This window comes from Mobula hypostoma, unplaced genomic scaffold, assembly GCF_963921235.1.
Source record: "Mobula hypostoma unplaced genomic scaffold, sMobHyp1.1 scaffold_42, whole genome shotgun sequence".
NCBI lineage: Eukaryota > Metazoa > Chordata > Chondrichthyes > Myliobatiformes > Myliobatidae > Mobula > Mobula hypostoma.
The window spans coordinates 783,313-804,658 of NW_026948219.1; positions in this window are offsets into that span (position 1 = coordinate 783,313).

Below are 21,346 nucleotides of genomic sequence, written 5' to 3' on the forward strand. Positions count from 1 at the left end.
CAAGCATGACTTAGAGTGTGTTTCGAAGTTTGATGATAATTAGGAAGAAGGTGAGAGGACAGTTGCAATGCGTATATTTGGGCTTGCGTACTTATAGATATAAAGAGTAAATGGAAGTTTGTACATGGACGTTAATGATGGAAAATGTGAGGGAAGAGGAATCAAGTAGAGAAGATTACATGTAAGTGAAATTCAAAGGGAGTGAGATGTTCCTGCGTGTGAGATATAGAACAGTTAGTATGATGGCGCATCAAGCAGTTAAAGCAGCACATGGCACATTGGTATTTATTACAACAGGGCTGGAGTTTGGAAACACAAATGTGCAGAGTATTAGCACAGACACACCTCGACCACTATGTACGTTCTGAATCCCTTATTTAAGAGAGAATACGTTCATGTTGACAGTCCAGAAGATATTACCTCAGATAATTCCTGGGTCAAAGGCGTTGTCCTATAACTAATGGCTAAACATTATAGACTGAGGGGTAATCGATTTGAACCAGACAGAACCTGAGAGGACACAGCAGGGCGGATGTTGAGAGGGAGGCAGAGAAATAAACAGCGTAGAAATAAGCTATTCAACCCATCGACTCCATGCTAGCCATCAATGATTATTTCAAACTAAATATGCCCCAGCCCTTTACATTCCCTTTACATTCCCCTTGCTCTCATCCACATTCTACCACTCACCTGCATTTAAAGAGACGTATAAAATAAACCAAAATCACACATATATTTGGGATGTTGAGGAAACTGGAACATTCAGGTTAAAAGCCTGTGATCACGGGGATTCCGTGTAATCTCCACTTAGCCAGCACCCAAGGGATATGTTCCCATTTGCAACAGAGCTTTGAACAAGGGGACATAATGGGGCTGATTTACAACTGAGATAGGTCGCAATTCCATCCCATAGAAAAGAGTGACTGTCTGGAATTCTCTACTTCCGAGGTTTGCTGAAATTAGATCACTGACTGTAAATAATAAAGAAGGGGATACATTTTTAAAGACTGGGAAATTCAGAAGCATGTGGACCTGGAACAGGAGAGAAGTTGTGAGATGGTAAAGATCCACAGATAGCATCGACTGTCAGGACAGGTTTAAGGGGCTGAATAGTCGACAACTGCTCCTATTTTATTGTCTAAAGTGAAAGAGGGATCTCGGGTGGTAACCTCAGAACGCAGAGACTTGTAGGGAAGTGTCGGACGATTTACCCTCTGGATGAGAAAGTGAACAGGGCTGGACAGCAGCAATATCCAAACGGAATTCCGTCCTCCATCAGCCCATCGTCCCTCTTTCACCTCGGCCTCACTTGTATTGATTGGTCAAAGCCTAATGAAATGGCTTCTCTGTAATGTTCACTACTGAAATAACGGTTTATCTGCAGCAGCAATGTTTGGGTTATGGCTGGAGATGACAGGACTTGGGGATGCATGTTAGCCAATCAAGATTTTTTTGCCCTGTCTTGTGAATCTGGAAGCAGTTGATTTCGCGGGCTTTTCCCAGAGAGAGAGAGAAAGAGAGAGAGAGAGAGAGAGAGAGAGGGAGAGAGAGAGATGAAAAGAGAATGGGGTGGACTCGGAGCGAGGGTTCGAAGGGCAGCGATGATCGGAGGAGGTCGATGGTGAACGATCGGCCTCTGAGTGAGTTCCAAATTTGTGCACAGACTGTTTATTAAGATTGGGTCCTTTTTTTCCTATTATTTCGTTTCTCTACTAACCATCTCGTCAAAGAGCAATAAAGCTCAATCGTTTAATCGCATATTGTGTACTGTTTGTTATTTCGGGGTACTGATTTGTAACAGGGGAGACATCGCGCAGCATCCTCCCAAACGAAAATTCTTACGTTTGGCCGGGCCGAGGGTTATCACCCCCTAGTTTAAGCCGCTAGGCGGAGCGAAAGTTACAAACGTAACCACGCAGTAACAGCCCATTCAAAGCAAGCAGACCCAGCCTGTGTTTGTGATCTACACCAGCTACTTTAACCGCCCCCCTTTCAAGTGACCATCACATCATCTATTCGCATCTCGCCTTATGCACCTACCCAGCGTCCCTTTGAATAGGTATTGAGCTGATTTTAAAGGAACACTCTCCGTGTGTAAAGAAGGGCCACGACAGATTCATCTAACAGCTGCGTACCCAGGCATATAATGGTAACATTCTCCTGTGCAAAATGATGGTGCACAGCATAAACTTCCCCACATCAGCAGAGTGTCCGTGTTGGACACTGGGATGTGCATACAGGAATATAATAGATATAAAGGGAGCGGGGGCATACATACCCAGGATCAAACCCCATACCATCATGTTGAACCTAATGTGTGGTGTGCTCCCACCCGTGACCATTTCCACCCCTACAAAGCCCCTCACAATCAGGCTTCTCTCATTCTGACCATCCTCCTCACTACCTGGAGCATGAGCGCATCGTCACTCTGTTCTTGGAGTAAAATGACTGAACTGGACGTAGTGTAGAAAGGTTTTGTGAGGATATTACTTGGTCTAGAGGGTCCAAAATGAGAGGCACACGTTTAGACCGAGAGGGCAAAGATTTACAAGGTGCTGAGTATCTTGAATGAGCTGCCAGTGAAAGTGGTCGCGTCTGCTTCAGTGGGATCATTTAACAAGCACTTCGATCCGGGCATGGGTTATGTTTAAGTATTGATATTAGAATGTTAGGGGCAAAGCTAAAGTCAAGTTTATTATTATATTTAGCACAAGAATATTTATACACAATTACCATGTTAAAAGTCGGCATCACGCATGAGGTTTCTGTATCTCCCGCCTCACCTGGAAGGACAGTTTGGGGCCATGAATGGTAGTGAGGGAGGAGGTGTAGGGGCAGGTGTAGCACTTGCTCCGCTTGCAAGCATAAGTTCCAGGAGGGAGATCAGTTCGGAGAGGCGAATGGACAAGGATGTCGCGTCGAGAGCGATCCCAGTGATAGCCAAAAAGTAGCGGGGTGGGGGGGGGGGGGGAGGGAAGATGTGCCTGGTGGTTTGTTCCCGTTAGAGATGCCATGAGTGGGGAGGGATGGAGTGATGATATATGAAGATAAGCACGCCAATAACATCCACAATTATACCATTTTTTTACGGATCACTACACGAGATATAAGTAAGCTTTTCCTGCCAAGGATCAGGGGGCGTCCACAGCGGTCAAAATATTAGAAACAGAGAAACATAGAAAACCTACAGTACTATACAGGTCCTTCGGCCCACAAAGTTGTGCCGAACATCTCCCTACCTTAGAACTACCTAGGCTTTACCCATAGCCCTCTATTTTTCTGAGTTCCATGTACCTCTCCAGGTGTCTCTTAAAGGACCCTATCATTTCCAACTCCACCGCCGCCGACGGCAGCCTATTCCAGGCACTCACCACTCTCTCCTTAAAAACTATACCCCTGATATCTCCTCTGTACCTGCTTCCAAGCACCTTAAAACTATGCCCTCTCGTGCTAACCACTTCAGCCCTGGGGAAAAGCCTCTGACCATCCACACAATTAAATCCTCTCATTATCTTGGACACCTCTATCAGGTCATATTATAGGAGAAGTGTTTTATTTATTACGGCCTCCCCGGGCGGATACATGATGATCAGGGTTGAGGTTTCCAGTGTCGGCTCATACATGAGTTACTGCGCAATGCTTGGCGTCGAGAAGCCTAGGACTATGTCTTATCGCCCGCCGGGTGATCCCCAGCCCGAGAGGTTTAATCGGACCTTGTCAGACATCCTCGGAACGTTGGAGATCAGCAAAAAGAACATATTGCTGTCAACATGTTGGGCATCAGGTCCACTGCTATAACTGTACAAGAAATGAAGCTACCGGGTACTCACCATACAATCTGATTTTTGGGCTCGAGGCGAGGTTGCCCTTTGACATCTGTTTAGGGACTGGTGATGGTGACCTGCCATGAACACTTATCTGAAGTGTGTGTCTGACATGAGAAAGGAGCTGACAAAGGCTTATGAATCAGCGGAGGTCGCGGCTGCTAAGCAGAATCAAGAGAAGGCATAATCAGAAAATTAGGTTCTCCCAACTCATCCCTGGAGACCGAATCCCCATAAGGAATTTGGGGCTACCTGGGAGACATAAGTTGGCTAACCGCTAGAGGGCTACGACCGATGTAGTGGGCAGTCAGATGCCATACGGACCAGTTTTCCGGTTGAAACCAGAAGGTGGGAATGGGCCTGTCGAGATACTCCATCGGAACCACCTTCTGCCTCTGGGACAAGAGGTGCGTGTTGATCCAAAACTTGAGCTGGACCCGACTCCTAGTAAGAGGTCACTGCGGTGACGTGGAGAGACTGACGGACCAGCAGCAGGAATGATTCAGCCGGCCCACACCCCTGAATGGGATACGGATCTGGAGGATAAGGAAATGAGGGTGTGGGAAATGCTGCCACATGGGGAGAGTGTAGTGTCCTGTTCATATTTTTACTGTTGTGTTGTCTGCATTTCATTTTCATTTTCATATTCATAGTCATAGTCATACTCTATTGATCCCGGGGGAAATTGGTTTTCGTTACAGTTGCAAACTGTAGCTTGTGTAGCTTGTGTTAAGCTTGTTTGTGTTACTGCTGAAGAAAAGTGATGATGTGGAATGTGTGGGATCCGGTTCGCCGGAGGTTTTCTCGATGAGGGGCAATAAGGTTGGTCCTCGGCTTTTGTTCGGGGGGGACGAAGTGGGAAGATGTCGAGGAGAGCTGATTGAACATACGATCTGCTGGGAGACCGGTTTGTTCGAGATGGATTCCGAGCGACGTTCGGAAGGTGGTGTGGACTTTCAGACTGAGGAGGGCCCAGCTCGTCAGTGACAGGGAAGATCAAAATAAACTCCAACCTGTGCACATTTGCTGTTTCATCAGAATGGGCCTTTCTCTTTTTTGTTTTTCTTTACTAACACTTTAGTTGAGCTAAGATTCCTAAATATAATTCCCTTCATCGTATGCAGTGTACAGTCCGTTATTTGTTACAGGGTAGCGAATTACACAGCATGCACACAAACTGGGGTTTGAGGTTGGAGAGCGCATCAATCTGATATGTTTTGCGGGGCCCGAGGCTGTTTTCCCTGGACTTACTCAGCCAAGGAAACCAGGGTGTTTCACTTGGAAGAAAGGTGTTGTCCTATCACGAATGGCTAAAGGTTATAGAATGAGGGGTGATCTATCTGAACCAGACAGAAGCTGAGGCGACACACCAGGGTAGTTGTTGAAAGAGAGGCAGAGAAATAAACAGCGTGGAAATAGGCTCTTCAACACATTAACTCCTTACTAGCCATCAAGGACTATTGTAAACAAAACATGCCCCTGTCATTTATATTCTCGTTACACTCCCACTTGCTCTCACCCGTATCCCACCACTCACCTACATTTAAAGAGGCAGTAAAGTAAACCTAAATCACGCACATATACTGGGATGTTGTAGGAAACTGGAACATCCAGGTTAAGCACCTGTCATCACGCGGATTCCATGTAATCTCCACTGACCCCCACCCAGGGGATATGTTTCCATTTGCAATAGAGCTTTCAACAAGGGACATAATGGGGCTGATTTACAACTAAGGTAGATCGCAATTCCTTCCCATTGAAAAAGAGTGAATGGCTGGAATTGTCCACTTTAGAGGTTTGCTGATTAGATTAGATTAGATTATAAGGACACGCAGTCCTCTTTTAATGTCATTTAGTAATGCATGCATTAAGAAATGATACAATACTTTTCCAGAATGATATCACAGAAAATGCATGACAAACCAAGACTCAAAAACTGGCAAAAAACACATAATTATAACATATAGTTACAACAGTGTAGAGCAATACCGTAATTTGATTTAAAAAAAACAGACCATGGGCACGGTAAAATCCCAAAGTCTTTCGAAAGTCCGATCATCTGACGCAGACGGTAAACCTCCAGCACCGCAAACCTGCCGATGCAGCATCCCGGAAGCATCCGACCACACTCCGACTCCGAGTCCGTCCGAAAACTGCGAGCCTCTGATCAGTTCTCCGACACCGAGGCAACAGCACCATCTCTGCCGAGTACTTCGACCCCAGCCCCGGCAACAGACAATAGGCAAGGCCGAGGATTTAGGGCCTTCCCTCCGGAGATTCTCGATCTCACCCTAGTGGCGGCAGCGAAGCATGCATTTCAGAAGTTTCTCCAGATGCTCCCCCGTGCTTCTTCACGTCTGTCTCTATCAAATCGGGATTGTGCACGGCATCCTACTTCGCAGATGCTGAGGTTAGATCACTGGCTGTACATAATGAAGAAGGGGATACAATTTCAAAGACTGGGGTATTTAGAACAATGAGGGCCTGGAACAGTAGAGAAGCTGTGAGATGGTAAAGATTCATGGATAGTATCGACCGGCAGTACTGGTTTGAGGGGCTGAATAGCCTACGGCTGCAATTATTTTATTGCGTGTCTGTCTAAAGTAAAAGAGGGATCTCGGGTGGTAACCTCAGAACACAGGGACTTGGAAAATTTACCTTCAGGATGAGAAAGTGAACATGGAATGCACGCCTCCCCCAGTCCATCGTTCCTGTTTCACCTTCAGTCACATTTGTATTGCTTGTTCAAAGCATTGGGGAAAAGTCTGGACACAATATTTTCATGTTGATTCCCGTCCAAAGACAGTAGTTTCCTGACACGCTGAGTTCCTGCAGCAATTTTATTTTTGTTTGTTATTTTTGTTTTCATTACCTGTTATTTTTGATCCAGTTTTGCGCATCTGCAGACTCTCGTGTCTCTATGGTGCTCAATATTCTTGAGACTTTTCACCAGATGTTAGAAACATAGAAACATGGAAATCCTACAGCACGATATAGGCCCTTCGGCCCACAAACCTGTGCCGAACCTGTATCTTTTCCTTAGAACTACCTCGGCTTACCCATAGCCCTCTATTTTTCTAACCTCCCTGTATTCATGATGTCGCTGTCTTTTCCATCTTTCTCGGTCTGACAGCTTCCTGTACTGAAAACATCACATCAGTAAATACTGCTGGCGCAAGACAAATAATTTCACGGCAGACAGGTCAGTGACAATATCTGATTATGATTGGGAAATGACCTATGGAAACTGTAATAGGCAGCAAGAAATTCAACTTGCTCGAAGCAAGATCACAGGTGGATCAACTGTGGCAATGGACTGCTTCGTGGGGAAGGAATTTATAATCAGTTTTAATACATGTAACCAAGCAGACCCAGCCTGTGTTTGCGATCTGCACCAGCTCCTTTAACCGCCCCCCTTTCAAGTGACCGTCACATTATCTATTCCCATCTCTCCTGATGCAATTACCCAGCCACCCTTTGAATTAGTATTGAGCTGAATTTATAGGGACTATCTCCATGTGTAAAGAGGACCCACGACAGCTTCAGATAACAGCTACGTACCCAGGAATAGAAAGGCAACATTTTCCTGTGGAAAATGAACGTGCACAGGATGAACTCCCCCACATATACAAAATGTCGGAGCTGGACACTGGAATGTGCATACAGGAATATAATGGATATTGAGGGAGCGGAGTGCATACACACCCATAATCAAACCCCATAACATAATGTTGAGCCCATTGTGCGGAGTGCTCCCACCCGTGACCATTTCCAGCCCTACAACGGCCCCTCACCGTCAGACCTCTCTCATTCTGACCATCCACCTCAGTACCTGGAGCATGAGAGCATTGTCACTCTGGGTGGAAGACGGGATCTCAGTCAGACGAAACCGGAAATGCTACAGAGTGAGTAATGCTCCGTCAAAGAGCAGCAGAGCACGTTTAAAGTAATTCTGCGATATTCCTAAGTGTGGTTTTTCACATCAAATGATCAATGTAAAAGATAGAGTCCTCCAATCGCCAGACAAGAGGTATTGTTTCTTTTTCCGCTCATGATGAACGATAATTACAGCCGCCTCGTTTTCATTCGGCTTTCCAGTATCATTTTTTTTGTCATAAATCGATTGCACTGCCAGATTGAATGCAGTTAGGTCCACATAGAGAGAAAAAATACATTTTCCTGTTGTTTTGGTTCTTTAAAGTTCAACGTACATTTATTATCAACGTGAATATATGTTCCGACATAGGGTAATGAGATTTACTTTGTTCAGAAGGGGACCGGGCGTGTGGACAGATAGGAAGAAGTAAGGAAACAGATTGTCACGGGGCCTTGGGATTTGAACGGAGGAATGAAAGGACAAAGAGAGAGCAGTCCGGAGATGGAGAGAGTGTTGAAAAAGAAAACAAAACACATATGGCTCCGCTGTGTGAAGGTCCGATAATGATTTCTCATGCTGCAGCTCACCAATCTAAATGTGTATACCGGCGAGGGAGAAGGCATAAGCGGGGCCTTTTACGGTGGAATCGATGGGATCGGGAGCGAAATTGGGAGCAAAACACCGTGAGCATCACTAAATGGAGAAATGAGAAACAGCGGAGAGGATGGGGAAAAGGGAGCGGATCCATTCTGACCGGACAAGCCCGGAGTGAAACACCGCGAACATCACCAGGTAGAAGAATGAGACCGAAGGGGGGGAATGAAAATAAAACCTGCGGGACATGAGTGAACCGTCCCCGACCGTTCCCGTGTTCCACACAGCGTCCATCGGGGTGAATTGATCCTTACATATTACATATCTGACGAAGGATAAATGTCACCTTTACAGGGTAGACCGGAGTGAAATTTATCAACACTAAATGCACGCGTATTTCAGAGCGCTCAATTGTTAACCGTGGTTCTACATATCGGCAAGCGGATTGCTTATGGAGGAAAATGGCGATAGAATTTATTCCACTGCAGAAACCAAAGGTCTCTCTATGATTTAAGGAATTTGGGTAACAGTTTCAGCGGGTATTTCACCGCGTTCTTCAGCTCCTCTCTGAACTTGCTCTGAGTCACGGCGTAAATACAGCTGTTGGTGCAGGAGCTGAGGATCTGCAGCATCGCCGCCGCGGAGTCTGCGATATAAATCGGATCCGTGTCCGAATAAAGGGTATTGTTTGCAATCCGTCGGTAGATATCAAAAATCAGCCGCGCTAACCACAGAAATATAAAACTACCGGTTATACCGAATAGTAAAACGACCGATTTCCTCCGGTTCTCCATCTCCGGGTCCTTGTCTTTCTCTCCGTTGCTGCGGCCCCGGAGCCCCCTCCGGACTTTACTGGCGGAAACAATCCGTCTAACTGTCAGAGCATTGAACAATAAAATCAGAACAAACGGGAGACCAGGTATTAAAGTACGACGAATCATCTCAAATGTGGCCCACGAGGGGGACGTATCGAAGCTCTCTTTGGTCACGCACCCATAGGAAACTCCATTAATTACCGCCAAAAGCTCTAATGTAAAGTAGAAAGGGATACTTTCCAAACAGCCCAGAACACTAACTGTCCCGATAACCACAGCCGCCGTTCGTTCGGTGCAATATTTTATTTTCAGCTTTTCACAACAAATGGCCACAAATCTGTCAAAGGTGAACACGATTGTCAGCCAGACAGAGATCCCGGTGCTGGCTATAAGAAGGCAATTAAGCACCCTGCAAACGGGAGTTCGATGGAGGAAGGAAGTCTTAAAATATAGGAAAACAGTCCACTTCAGCAGAGGGTCAGAGATAACGACCAGGAGATCGGCCGCTGCCATTCCCAGCAGGTAGCAAGTGATACATTTGGAGAGACCGCACTTTCCTCGGGACAGGATCACAATCGCCACCAGGTTAACTGCAAGAGAGAGGGAGGGAAACAGATATTATTGACTCGTCACGGAAATAGAGCAGCAGTGTGATAGACTCAGATTAGATCTTGTGCTTTTTCTCTGCCTCAAAGGGTAAATACCGGACCAGGGACATATGAAGCGACTGAGAGTCTGCATTATCGGCGCGACAGAGAATTTGACGTGAGTTTTGTAAATGGGTTAAAGCTGGGTGAAATGATCAAACCCGACGAGAGGAGAGCTGCTTAAATGTTTCCTCGGCCGCAGTAAGGGATGGGCATTAAATACCAGCATCACTGGCTCTGAGCAGCACCGGAATGAAATGAAATCCACATCGGCAGTTCCCCCTGCTGAGATCTCTAAATTAAAGGAGCCATTCGCATTGTTCCATCACCCAGTCACGCAATTCACAGTTGATTCATACGGACAGAACAGAAGGACGGCTGGTTCCCACAGATGCAGTGCAGCCCTGTGTCCTCCTGTGCAGACATTTCGATTCACAATTATTCCATGACATCGAGACAGCGGAGAGGATTTCAGTCAAAGGCAGCATCTCGGCTCCAATAGGGAGCGCTGTCTGCTACGAAAGCAATGGGATTAATATTGTCATCGCCTCCGCCCATGACTGAAATGCGGGGACTGGACAGGTGTCTGTGGAAACAAGTAGAGAGAGAAACACTTCAGAACATCCGAATTAACTCACAGTTTCTGCCGTTTTCAGGTGTGACAGCGGCTTACCGGGAATTCCAACGGCTGAAATAACTGGGTAGTAAATGTCTTCAATCCGCCAGATTACTGGATATCCCATTTGAGTGAGGCAGTGAACGCTATTGCTCTGAATTCCACAGCTCGGCAAGACACTCTGGGCTGACGTACTGCAACAGGCTCTGATTTATACCGGGGATTAGTCTCCAGTGACAAGGTCCCACCTCTTTACATCACATTGCAGTGTCTCAGGTGTAAATTCTGTGGGGATGTAACACGAACACGTCAGTATCATTGGCATTACCACATTCAGATCCCCCTGTGTAATTCGACCAGAATGTGCAATGAGACCAATCAGTGAGCAATGAGGATCTCTATTTACAACATCCCACAGTTGTATTGGCAGCGGTCACGACTGTCCTCATCTTTCCACCTGAAACTTCCACAGTGGTTCTCGTTCCACAAGCATTCCGGAATCGATGTTTCCAGCATTTTCTGCACTTCTCACTGTCACGCCTGTTGTTTCATCTACAAATAGATCCGGTTTCCCCTCAGTGTGATCTGGATCCGGGGACACATGAAACCACCGCACCCCCCCCCCCCCCCGCCCAGTCTCCTCCTGCAGACCTTCATTATATTTTTACTCAGCAGCTCCAGTTTGACCGCTCAGGCACCAAACCCACCCCATCCTGTCCCACTGTGTGCTCTCAGATATGAAGCATACCCGCTGTGTACACAGACACAGACACAGACACTATCAGACCTGGAGGACAACGATGTTTACGTCATTTTGATCAGCTTTTCCATGATTATGTTTATTTCCGATATTTTCAAGTCCAGAACTCTTCATGGTCCCCCCCAACCCCGCGCCTCCATCTCTGAAACCGTCTTCTCTGTTGAATCTACCAGCGGAACAGTTGGATGCTGAAATACTGTGGCGTTCAATTAGCCGCGGGAATATAATGGGCTGATAAGACCATTCAGTGCCCTGTGGGTTACGAGAACAACTATCAACACGTTTGTCTCCGGTGTAAATACCGGCGTGATTTCACAGAATATTTTCTGTCAAGTGTAGATTCCACTCGGTACACCGAGGTCTTCATCTGCTGCTTTAACATAACAATACCCGAGTCCGTGACACTCCCTACGAGGTGCCCTTGTAGTTATAAATGCAGGACCGCCAAGTGAGGTCACATCATCAAATAAGGTCATATTACAAACCATTATAATCACCTAGACACACACAGACACATACACTTCTTCTCGGTTGTCTATCGAAATCCGATGACGACGTTCACTCCATTAACGGTGAGATCTTTGATGACTATACAGTCCTATCCTGGACGCACACGCTCTATTGCAGGTGGGACATGTATATGTGGTAGTGGTGGAAACCATGGCCGCATTTCTCCTGGCTCTCTTCTGCTGTCTTCTGGTTGTTCTTTCCATCTCCAGAATACGAACCCCGTCCCATCACAGCTGTCGCCACGTGTTACGGTCAGCAGCAAAATCCTCCAGGTCCTCGGGTCTGATCTTGCACTTCCTTAAAGCATTCTTCATCTCATCCTTATCGCGCTTCTTCGGCCCTCCAGCTGAGCATCGACATGATATAGCTGGCCGTATAACACTCTGCGGGGTAGCCGACATGGGGGCATCCTTATCACGTACCCCAGCCACTGCAGCTGACGCTGGGTGATCATGGCCTCGATACTCCTGCAGTTGGTCTTTACAAGTATTTCAGTGTGAGGCACCCGCTCACGCCAGGTAATCCCCAGAATGCGCTGGAGGCAGCTTATGTGGAAGCGCTCCAAGGACTTGATGTGACGGCTGTAGGTTACCCAAGCTTCGCGGCTATAAAGGAGGGTGGTGACACAGACCGCTTGGTATACGGCGACCTTTGTGGAGGGACGAAGGCTCCTGTTCTGAAAGACTCTACGCCGAAGTCTCCCAAAGGCAACACACACACACACACACACACACACACACACACACACCATATAACCATATGACAATTACAGCACGGAAACAGGCCATCTCGGCCCTTCTAGTCCGTGCAAAACGTTTACCCTCACCTAGTCCCACCGACCTGCACTCAGTCCATAACCCTCCATTCCTTTCCTGTCCATATAGCTATCCAATTTTACTTTAAATGACAATATCGAGCCTGCCTCTACCAGTTCTGTTGGAAGCTCGTTCCACACTGCTACCACTCTCTGAGTAAAAAAGTTCCCCCTCATGTCAGCCTTAAACTTTTGCCTTTTAACTCTCAACTCATATCCTCTTGTTTGAATCTCCCCAACTCTCAATGGAAAAAGCCCATACACGTCAACTCTATCTATCCGCCTCATAATTTTAAACACCTCTATCAAGTCCCCACTCAACCTTTTACGTCCAAAGAATTAAGACCTAACTTGCTCTGACTTATTCTTAGACGAAACAGCCTTACATCAAATGGTCGCCAATAATGGACAATATTTGTCTCTAAATGAGAACAAAAGGCCATCTCCAAACATATCAGACAAATTGCTAAACTGTGTAATTTAGAAACCATAGAAACCATAGAAAAACTGCAGCACAGAAACAGGCCTTTTGGTCTTTCTTTGCTGTAATACCTACTACCGACGTTAAACTTACTGGCCTATAATTTCCCGGATTATTTTTCGATCCTTTTTTAAGCAACTGAACAACATGAGCCACTCTCCAATCCTCCGGCTCCTCACCTGTAGATAGCGACATTTTAAATATTTCTGGCAAATATTTAGCTTCAATAAATGGCGCATTCACCTAGCAGTCACAAACGAGTCTGAGATCACATTAACTCCACTGTTAAAATAGTATTCTGCCAGACAAATGAAGCTTTAAAGATCAAACATCATGCATTAGCTTTTAAATATTTCTACTTTAAAGACATAGGGGAATTAGGCCTTTCAGCCCATTGCGCATTTCATCATGGCTGATCCATTTCCTTCTCAGCCTCATTCTCCAGCCTTCTCCTGATAAAGTACTTGTCAAAACGCACTTTGTGGCCTACATACAAGTAGACTGAGTATTCCGTTAATATTCTTGTCATTTTCTTGATAAAACAATTCAATTCACAACTTTTTAATTATATAATGTTTAGCAGTGAGTTCACAGCAGGCTGTACATAATAAATGCTATTTTCAATAGAGAGGACAGTTTTCTTCACAACAAGAAAGCAGCTGAAATTGCTGATTGGAAATACATTTTGCAAAATAGAAGTTCTCTTGAAATTGGTATTTAACTGTCATTGGTATAGTTAGCTGGGTTCTTTCTCATTGACAATTCGTGATCACGGTTGCCCCAACTGTTAATGAGGTCCGGCGCCACAAATGGAGTGCACACACACAGTCTCTCTCTCTCTCTCTCTCCCCTTATCTATCTATCTCTCTCTCTCTCTCTCTCTCTCTCTCTCGCTCACACACACACACACACACACACACACACACACACACACACTCACACTCACACTCACACACACACACAGGCAAATAAATGCCAGTGCAAGTTTTAAATTATTTGCCTATTTCCCTGCCCGTTCCTTCCTCTTCCCTCCCTCTACCCGATTAACAGGGTATTTTATGACCGATCGTATCATCGATAAGGAGACAGAAGGAACAGATCAGCTATTTAAACAGCCGCAGTTGCAGAAACTAGAGGAAGAAAATGAATCGTGAGTTGGGAGAATATAGCGTAATTGCTCAGTCTGCCGGAGAGCAAACATCGAAACATAGAAAATAGGTGCAGGAGTAGGCCATTCGGCCCTTCGAGCCTGCACTACCATTCAGTATGATCATGGCTGATCATCCAACTCAGAACCCTATACCTGCCTTCCCCCCATAGCCCCTGATCCCTTTAGCCATAAGGACCATATCTAACTTCCTCTTAAATATAGCCAATGAACTGGCCTCAACTGTTTCCTGTGGCAGAGAATTCCACAGATTCACCACTCTCTGTGTGAAGAAGTTTTTCCTAATCTCGGTCCTAAAAGGCTTCCCCTTTAAGTATTTATTATTCAGCAGGCTTCAAGCTGAAAATGAAGAGAGAATTTATATGCATTTCACACGAAATGAAGAACTAGCGAGAGAGAACGACAGCAGTGTAGAGACAATCAACCAATGGGAGACATTCAGTTGGATAATGTGAGACTGTTGGTTGAAATTTCTACTTGACTGTCGCCGGTAAAATGCTGAAGGATGGTTCCGTTTGCAGCCACCTGTCTCTGGTGCAATGTGAGAGTGCCGGGTTCATGTTGTAGACATCAGTCTCTGGTTCAGATTGAGAGTGTGGGCTTCTGTATGTGTCACTCTCTGGTTCACTGTGAGAGCATGTATTTCATTCTCTACATGTCAGTCTCTGCTCCAGTGTGAGAGTGTGGGTTTCTATCTGTATCCGTCAATCTCTGTTACACTGTGAGATTTTGGGGGTCATTCTTTATCTGTCAGTCTCTGACTGAGCATTACATGCGCCGTCTCGGTCCTTTACCTTTGAGCCTCTGATTCAGAGTGAGCGGTTGTATTTTCCTCCTTCTTTCCCGCTGTTCCTAAAATTCAGTAAATACTCTTAAAATAGATTCTGTATTCCCTGAGCTATTTTTAGAACAAGAGTTTTCTGCAGTTGGTTTATGTTAAAATTGTGAGATGGACAGTGCACCGATCAATGATGACGGTTGTATGGAGCAGTACATCCTGTGTAATAGAGTCTTATGGTAAACAGTCCATTCGGCCCGGCATCTTTCTGCATGCGATTCGTTGCTAAACCAAATAGAGCCAATCGAACAGCACCTGATCCGTAAATTTCTACGCTTTGGCAAAACAATCTCTGAAACGTTGAATGAAAATAAGGAAAATAAATACGTTAGTTAATTTAATTAAATAAGAGGATAACTAAATTGATAAATTTATCAAAATAAAACGCACAGAGGCAGCGAGTTTCATGTTCGAGCAGCATTTCTCTCAACAGTTCTGAATTGCACCCTTCACCGTGTATCCCGCACTGAAGTTATTTCCCACTCATAAATCATATAACATTCATTTCGATTTTCTTATGACAGCTTCGGACTGCTCTGCAATATGCCATGCATTGTTCATTGATAAAATTGTGACAGCCTTCTCCTGTGCAGCACAGGAAGAGTTTGTGAGCGGGAATGCGAGGGAAGTTCAAGTTTCACATTTGGGATCATCCAAAGCGTCACACTGCAGCACGCGCTTGATCGGAGAATCCTGAGGATGTGACGTCACAGATTACGTCACTGCCCAGCTGGGAGTGTTCCCCTCGTCAGGGACAGGGTGTGCGGAAGTGTTGCTCCTGTGCTACAGGATGCAGTGTCCTATATTACACCCACCAGTGCAGAAGAACGAGATCAATGGGGGTGAGTGGACAGAAGATGATGAATGGACTCATATTACAATGTGAATACAATATGTGGACATGTTGGGATCGTGGGAATAGTGGAGTACAGGAATAAGCCCTTTGACTCACTACTTCTGCACTCAACAAGATACCTAATGAGCCTAAACTCTGTTGACTGTACATGATCCATCTCCATTCATTCACTGCATGCTCATGTGTGAAGCCAACAACATCGTAAACAAGAATGTATTACCGACTGCCACACTTCAAGTCAAGTCAAGTCAAGTCACTTTTTATTGTCATTTCAACCATAACTGCTGGTACAGAACATAGCAAAAATGAGACAACGTTTTCCGGGACCATGGTGCTACATGAAACAATACAAAAACTACACTGAGCTACATATGAAAAAACACAAAAACTACACTAGACTACATACCTATCCAGGACTGCATAAAGTGCACAAAACAGTGCAAGTACTACAATAAATAATAATACATAATAAACAAAACACTTGACAGATTATCCAGACACACACCGTTATCTGTGCAGAAAGAAAAAAAAACAAACTTGTCCCGCGCATCTCCTCTAAGCTACACTCTCCTCTCGCGTTAAATACAGACCATCACGCACTTGATATTTCTATCTTGGCCAGAACAATTCACCTTCTAGTCCTCTGATAACTCTATCACCTTCTGCCAGATCTCCCCTCAGCCTCTGTGCTCAGGAAGGGGAGGTCGAGGGACCATCCAGCAGTCCTCTCGTTGACGGACCAGAAGTGGAACGAGTGAGCAGTTTCAATTTCATTGGTGTTAATCTCTTTGAGGTCCTATCCTGGGCCCAAATATATCGATGCAATCTCAAAGAGAGCACGACTGGGGCTATAGTTCATGCAGAGTTTGAGAGGAATTGATATGTCGCCGAAAACTCTAGCACATTTCGATCCGTGGAGAGCATTCTAACTGAAAACATCACGGTCCGCACAGGATCAGAACAGTCTGCTGAAAGATGTGGCTGCATCATAGGCACCAGACTCCCAAACACCCCAGACTTTCTAAAGACGATTCCTCAAAAAGCTGTATCCATCAGTAAAGTGCTCACCCGACCCCCATCCCAAGTCCCTCCCTCGTCTAGAGGGTGTAGGGTCCCGAGGACACCCACCCCCTCCCTCGCCCAGAGGGTACAAGGTCCCGAGGACACCCACCCCCTCCCTCGCCCAGAAGGTACAGGGTCCCGAGGACACCCACCCCCTCCCTCGTCTAGAGGGTACAGGGTCCCGAGGACACCCCACCCCCTCCCTCGCCCAGAGGGTACAGGGTCCCGAGGACACCCACCCCCTCCCTCGTCTAGAGGGTACAGGGTCCCGAGGACACCCCACCCCCTCCCTCGCCCAGAGGGTACAGGGTCCCGAGGACACCCACCCCCTCCCTCGTCTAGAGGGTACAGGGTCCCGAGGACACCCCACCCTCTCCCTCGCCCAGAGGGTACAGGGTCCCGAGGACCCCCCACCCACTCCCTCACCTTGAGGGTACAGGGTCCCGACGACCACCCCACTCCCTCCCTCACCCAGAGGGCACAGAGTTCAGAGGACACCCCACCCCCCTCCCTCGCCTAGCGGGTACAGGGTCCCGACGACATATCGCCCCCTCCCTCGCCTAGCGGGTACAGGGGCCCGACGGCACATCACCCCCTCCCTCGCATAGCGGGTACAGGGGCCCGACGGCACATCATCCCCTCCCTCGCCTAGCGGGTACATGGACCCGACGGTACATCACGCCCTCCCTCGCCTAGCGGGTACAGGGGCCCGACAGCACATCACCCCGTCCCTCGCCTAGCGGGTACAGGGACCCGACGGCACATCACCCCCTCCCTCGCCTAGCGGGAACATGGACCCGACGGCACATCACCCCCTCCCTCGCCTAGCGGGTACAGGGGCCCGACGACACCCCAACCCGCTCCCTCGCCTAGCGGGTACAGGGGCCCGACGACACCCCCACCCGCTCCCTCGCCTAGCGGGTACAGGGGCCCGACGGCACATCACCCCCTCCCTCGCCTAGCGGGTACATGGACCCGACGGCACATCACCCCCTCCCTCGCCTAGCGGGTACAGGGGCCCGACGGCACATCACCCCCTCCCTCGCCTAGCGGGTACAGGGGCCCGACGGCACATCACCCCTCCCTCGCCTAACGGGTACAGGGGCCCGACGGCACATCACCCCCTCCCTCGCCTAGCGGGTACAGGGGCCCGACGGCACATCACCCCCTCCCTCGCCTAGCGCGTACAGGGGCCCGACGGCACATCACCCCCTCCCCCGCCTAGCGGGTACAGGGGCCCGGCGACACACTCTCAGCGTTTCAGAAGCAGCTTCTTCCCATCGCGATCAGATTTTTGAATGGAGATCAATCAGTTGGTAAAATCTTCATCTGTATTTTTCTCTTTCATCCTGCACTATAAGTTTAATTTATTTCTGTACATACTGTAGTTTTTGCATTGGACAGCTTAACTCCTCCGTTAACTCCTCCTGCGAGTGAGGAGTGAGGGACATCGGACACTCGAAGCCCAGATGTCTAAACAGGAAGATGTTGGAGCAGAGCCGGGCACAGCTGGACTGTGGCTCCCAATTCTGTTCCTATCAAGTTAGGATGGACGTGGACGTCTCCGTCATGTAGCCGAGAATATTCCTGGGAATATTTCCACCGGTAAGAAACCTCAGACCCGGGTTAGACTGGAAAGGCTGTTATGACTCGTCCTGCAGCAGAGAAGCCGAAGAAGTGTACAAAGGCTGTTGTAAATCTAGTCAAGAAGGAAAGAACTTACAAAAGTTTCAAAAAACTGGCTAATGACAGAGAGCTAGAAGATTATAAGGCTGGCAGGAAGGAGCTCGAGAAAGAAATTAGGAGAGCCAGAAGGGACCGTGAGAAGGCCCTGGGGGACAGGATTAAGGAAAACCCCAAGACATTCTGGAAGTATGTTAAGAGCAAGAGGTTAAGGAGTGAGAGAATAGGACCAATCAAGTGTGACAGTGGAAAAGAGTGCATGGAACCGGAGGAAATAGCAGAGGCACTTAATGGATACTTTGCTTCAGTATTCACTACAGAAAAATGATCTTGGCGATTATAGTGATAACTTACAGCGGACTGAATAGATTGAGCAGTAGATATTAAGGAAGAGGATGTGCTGGAGCTTTTGGAAAGCATCAATTTGGATAAGTCACCAGGTCTTGTACAAAGCCTAAAGCAGCAATGTTCCCCAAATCAACCAACGTTACATCTCTCTCTTTTTTCTCCCTGTGTCCCTCTGACTATATCCCTTGCCCATCCTCTGGATTTCCCCCCCCCCCTTTCTTTCTCCCTGGGCCTCCTGTCCCATGATCCTCTCATATCCCCTTTGCCAATCAACTGTCCAGCTCTTGGCTCCATCCCTCCCACTCCTGGTCTTCTCTTATCATTTCGGATCTCCCCCTCCACCTCCCACTTTCAAATCTCTTACTAGCTCTTCCTTCAGTTAGTCCTGACGAAGGGTCTCGACCGGAAACGTCGACTGTACCTCTTCCTAGAGATGCTGCCTGGCCTGCTGCGTTCATCAACAACTTTGATGTGTGTTGCTTGAATTTCCAGCATCTGCAGAATTTCTCGTGTTTACGTTGTTACTAGTTGAACATTTTTGTAGTGAGATATCAATTCTGGATTGCACAGCATGTTTCCAGACATTCCGAATTAGACCAAGGGGCAATTTTAACCTTGGAGCTCGATCATAATATGTTGCTCTAGTTATTGGGACGTTTGTGCAAAGTGATTTGGAATGGCATTAAATTGTCCGTTTAAGGGGGCATAGTTCACTGTCAGCACGTCAGTTTTATTTTGAGTTAATATTTGCTAGATAGTCTTAAGAAAAATTAACTGAATTGGCTATATTTCTGACATCCTTCGAATAAAGAGCAGCAAAAACCTTTACGTTTTTCTTCCGTCTAAATGTGCAATGTGTAATTATGGTAATTTATAATAAATCGTGTGTAGTACTACTTATTAGACAATCTGTACTGCTCTTGCTTATTTTAATATAACGGCAGTCAATGTTTTAGGAGAACAAGGACAGACGTCCGGATTTCCAGACGCGTCACGCTCTTTTCACGATAGCCTGATAACACATGTAGCGTGACAGAGAGTGACCAGAGTGATTGTGATCGAGTGAGACGGAGGCATCGAGCTTTTGGAAATACTGTACAATATGAACTTCGCGTCGCACACGAGCACACAGAAATATTTAAATAACTTGTCAAAGAAAATTCGGTTAAGAAAAAAAAAGATTGGGGAATGACGTTTTTGATCTGAGATTTACAGTTTAAAATCAAAGAACAGGTTTTGAAGACTTGAGAAACTGACGTGATGTGACGTGGAATCAAAACAAGTTCCAGTAGATCATGAGACTACAGCAGCAGAATTAGCCGTTCAGTGAATCGATTCAATTATATTGTGGGCTTCGACGTTTGCTGAAACTGGAAAGATCCAGCCAGACAGAGAAAAGAGCAATAAATCTCCCGGTTACATGCTGGTATAGGCAAACTGGAACATTAAATAAAGGGAAAACTCCGAACAAGATGGAAAGAGAACGGATGTCGAGATGGCAAACACGGCTGGGTCACTCCAAATGTTTGGATAATGCACACTTCCAGACTAGATCTCTTTGTTTTCAATACCGGATATTACAGTGATATAATGCGCAAGGTAAAATACATTTTAAAGAAGGGAAATATCCAAGCAATCTAATCTATATTTAAAAAAATGATTTTTTTTCTCTGAAATGACGTAATGGCAGAACTGTTGGGGACAGCAACGTTTTCAGGAAGATCAATTTATATTTGTTGACATGGGAAAATTATTTCACCCTTTCAACTGAGCGGTATAGACTTCTAAAATGTTTCCGAGCTAAACTAGCAGGGAAGAGTAGAACAACTTTCAACTGCTCTCTGAATTTTGTCTGGGTCACTCCGTAAATAAATGTATTCGTGCAGCTGCTGAAATTCTGAATCACAGAACCCCAAAACTGTGCCTGAAAAAGCCGAATAGACATTTCCAGGTCTGTGTAGAGGCATCGCATGAGAATGAAGACCAGAGTGCTCGTCGCCCAACAGAGAAGGAAACTCGCCGACAGGCTGAAGAGCAGAATGATGGATTGTCTCCGACTCTCCATCTCCGGATCTCGCTGTTTCCCGCAATTTCCCCGTCCCTTGAGCCGCCTGCGGACTCTGCTCGCCGCCAGTATCTGTCTGACGGTCAGAGCATTGAGGGTCAAAATGAGGAAGAAAGGAAGTAGCGGATTCAACAGACGGTCCACCCAATAAAACCCCTCAAACCCTCCGGTGAAAGGAAGTGCGGGTCTACCGAAGCAGACCAAGTTACCTTTCAAGAAACCTGTTGTTTCCATATATAGGAAGTAAAATGGGATATTTTTTAAACAGAGACCGACAAATACAGCGCCAATCACCAAACCCGCAATTTTGGGGATGCAGTATTTTGATTTAAGTTTAGCCGAGCAAATGGCCACAAAGCGATCGAAAGTGAAAGTCACGGTGAACCAG